The 3,846-nt window shown below is 39.6% G+C and overlaps 1 protein-coding gene and 1 pseudogene across 1 annotated transcript in view; one reads left to right on the forward strand and one right to left on the reverse strand.

Moving 5' to 3' along the window:
* Nucleotides 1–3,742, reverse strand: part of LOC106526512 (type I inositol 3,4-bisphosphate 4-phosphatase) — a gene marked incomplete at its 3' end in the record, with an annotated part of 47,065 nt that extends 43,323 nt beyond the window's left edge. The window contains 1 exon segment of the mRNA XM_014021133.1: nt 3,591–3,742.
* LOC106526511 (sodium/hydrogen exchanger 2-like) overlaps nt 2,884–3,846 on the forward strand; it is an 8,647-nt pseudogene continuing 7,684 nt past the window's right edge.

Below are 3,846 nucleotides of genomic sequence, written 5' to 3' on the forward strand. Positions count from 1 at the left end.
AATAAACATTTGAAATATATGAGTTTACTGTATATGTAATGTATGAATATAATATACAAGTTTCACTTTTTAAATGGAATTACTGAAATAAATCTACTTTTTCATGATATTCTAATTTTATGACCAGCACCTGTATGTACAAAAATCATATCAAAGTGCTGCAAACAAAAAGCCTAAAAAGTCCATTTAAAATGAGTTCTGTTGTCTTCTGCTGAAAAACAAAAAGAAATGAAAGGCCTGTTGCACAAGTGTTCACACCTTGAGAGGAACTTGTAGTTGAAATACGTTTTTGATTTAATCACATCCTTGTGTCTTTCAGTTTTTGTTTTTGTTTGTTTGTGTGATCGAATGGAATCATTCATTTCTTCCAAGCATGTTCTTCTCTTATTGTACACTTCAGGGCATTTCTAAAAACAAATAATCCATTTTGAATATGTATTTCCAAGCCCATATAAACAGATTTGGTATACATTAACATTTTAAAGAAACAACACATGAAAATAAAGCAGTAGCACGATAACACTTCTTCTAAAGATGGAGTGCAAAGATAAAAACATGACAAACTGGATCTAATAGGAGGGTTTCACGTGACGTCACGATGCAGTGCCACGAGAGAGCGAAGTTCGGATGGAGGTCAGGAAGTAAAAAGTGGAGGATCTGCTATCTGAAAAAATGCCCATATCTTGTGTAGTTTACGAGTGCTCCAATCATTCTAACTGAATTAATAATAAATAATTATACACTGATTAAATTATATATTAAATTAAATTAAATTATGGCTCTTTTTATTAATGTTCGTCATATCTGAAGCACGTTGCAGCAGGAGGATACAAAATAGGGCTGATTCATGGGGGAAAAACGCCTCATTCCACCCTCTGGTGTCACCCCCACCCCGCCGAACAAACATAAACCCCCCAAACTCCTTTTTGACTGAAGTCTGAAAATATTAGACAAGCGGCAAAAAATCTACAGGAGGATAAAATAAAAAGAGGCGGAAGTTGAATAAAGTTCGGCTGCGATGGAGAGACAGCGAGATCGGAAGTCAGCAATGAGATATCCGAAATTTATTACATTTATTATATTTTTGTAACTATATTTCATAGTTACGTTGAAGTTTAGTTAGTTATTTTAGTGTCTTTGAAGCAAAAAAAAGGCGATGAAGGTGGAGCTCCAGTCCAGCTGTGGACAGGTGGACTGAGTCGGACCGAGCCGTAGTTTGAGAGAGGAGCTGAAAGGCAGAGATGGAGGAAAACCAGTCGGAGACAGAGTGAGGACTTTGATGAGGAAGTAGTTGATTCACTATTTCAATTATAAGAGGGAAGAGAAGAAGATCGAGCACCGAGCGGACTCTACGGTCCCGTTACCGGTCTGCCAGGGCAGACGTTGTGGTGCTAACTGGATGCTAACTACACCGAACAGCTGATGAAAGCACGTAAACAACGGGAGGTGTAGAACTTTTTATTCAGCGGGTCGATCCACAACCTCGGTACCAAACAGCTCCACGATGATAATCGTTTGTTTGTTACCAGGGTGAGTGTTTGTTCTGATATTGTTTTATATGTTACGATCATGCTAACAGTAGCCGCTAACATCAACACACATCCAGCACCTAACGACACAGAACTAGGGCAGCCTAAAGTCCAGATGAGGTCCACATTAAACTACCAGTAACTTAATATTCACTACTAAATAAACAATCATTATAAAAATAACCTCTAAAACTAGTTAGCAGCTAACATACCTCTGAATGAAGTGATGCTGCAGACACCGACATTCTGCTCCTCCTGATCGCAGACAGTTTAAAATCCACTTTTTACGTTGTCGTTCTGTGAGCTTTCTACATTTTTCATCTTTGTTTATGATAATCAGTGTTATCATATATTGTCATAGGGTTGGGCAGAATCGTGTGGAATTATTCATCAGATAAACCTTTGCTGGTTATTATTTGGCACCTGGTGATGTAAGACGTGTGTGGTACCGACAGCCTCAGCAAATCTTTAGGTTCTGTTGAAAACTCATTCATCTTCATCAAACGAGTCATGGCTGACATATTTGTGAACAAATTGTTGTTATATATCTTGAAATAGGACCTAAATCCATACAATATAAACTCTCTACAGTAGTTTCCTCCATAGACATTTTACCCCCTGCCCTCAAGCGGAGATTGCTCCGCCTTTGAAACCACGTGTCTGAAACCAGCTATTCAATCAGAGGATTTTCTGAATGGATGTTGAATTAGAAAAAAATTATTGCAATGCATTGATGAATGGATTTTTAGCCACCCTTTGAACAAGCGTCCAGTCCAGACATATATACTGTATAACAGTATAAATACTGAACCTATCAGAACTGCTCTTTGAGTGTTGCTGTTTAATCTCCACTGAACCCTGAACAGTATCTGTCTTGTCTTTTCAGCAGCTCTGAAGGAACGTCCAGTTCTCTGGAACGCCACTGCTCCAACTTTTCTCCTTCCTGACGACTGTCTTCTACAGATCTAATTCTGGGGAAATTTTGTTGTATTTTTATATGACTATTTTCCTAATGCTGTGTAATCATCAATGTCTGAAAAGTCCTGCTGGGACAGCTGAACAAGCCTGAACCTCAGCGTTGATCCTTTAACTGATGGCAGCTAGAGAGAAGGCTAATTTAACCAGAAGATGATCAACAACAGGGGTGTGTAGACTTTTTTATGTCCACTGTGGGTCAGGGGTAAGTGACTTATATATAAAAACAGACCAACTTTTCAGAAATATGATTCCAAAAAAAGAAATCCTTTGCTCCTTGGAAACAAAAATGAGGAAATGTGAAGTTGAGCAAAACATTTGCAACAACTCCAACCCAGTGAAGAAAAGCCTTGCATGTTTTGTCTTTGTCCCCGTCCAGTCATTCACTGTGCCAAGAGGGAAAACAACTGAGCTGGGCCAGCAGAGCATCACCAGATCCTCCAGAATCAATGACCTTGACTGCTGCTGAGTGAAACCCAAAACCAGCAGGACTGCAGAGAGGACCACATGGAAGAATCCAGACAGGACATGCCCTGCACATCACACATCAACACTGTTTACAACACGGAGAGGACAAATTCCACTTCCACCTGGTAAAATAAGCCTGTAATCCCACGACAAAGCAATTATTAGCCTGTTTGTTTGGACTCAGGCTTAAAGTAAAAATGCCCTGCTTGTTACTCAAAGCTGCCAGCAGCAGCTTTCAGCATCACTCAAGCTCAAAAGAATCTCTTCACGTTTTACTATTTCTGTCTCTGCTGAGTTATAATGTCATTATAAGACTAATGTTGTCTTAATATGACAGTATGACTTAGTTATAACTACGCATTGTCTTAATGTCCTCTGCCGTCCCCCGATTAAACCGGTGCGTTTCCCTGCTTTATGTCGAGAGCTGTATGCGGGTTATATACCGGAGCAACCATAACCTCAGCTCCTTATGCTACAGCTGTCACAAACAAAGTCAACAGCATCATGTTAAGAACTCATAGTAAAGACTCAGCAGTTAGTTAGCTCGCTAGTGGCTAAACTACGGGTTACGTTGGTTTATTTTCCTATTTAAAAGTTGCTCAAATAACGTAAACTTACCGGGTTGGCCGGCTGATGTGGAACGGTATTCGTGAACAATAAAAAGAACTTGGAGAATGTTGTCCACAAACTCACGTACCACCTCGACTCCTTCACGTCGCTGCATCAACGACAACAGAGCGGCTCCGAACCACGCCACTTGTAAGCCTACGTACGTCATGACGTCAGCACGCAGACATTGACGCTTGACGTCTTTTTCTGCTTTTAAAAATAAAAGTTTTTATACAAAGAAATAAAAAATAGATACAATTAGCTT

The sequence above is a fragment of the Austrofundulus limnaeus genome, unplaced genomic scaffold (assembly GCF_001266775.1).
Source record: "Austrofundulus limnaeus strain Quisiro unplaced genomic scaffold, Austrofundulus_limnaeus-1.0 Scaffold279, whole genome shotgun sequence".
NCBI classification, from domain to species: domain Eukaryota; kingdom Metazoa; phylum Chordata; class Actinopteri; order Cyprinodontiformes; family Rivulidae; genus Austrofundulus; species Austrofundulus limnaeus.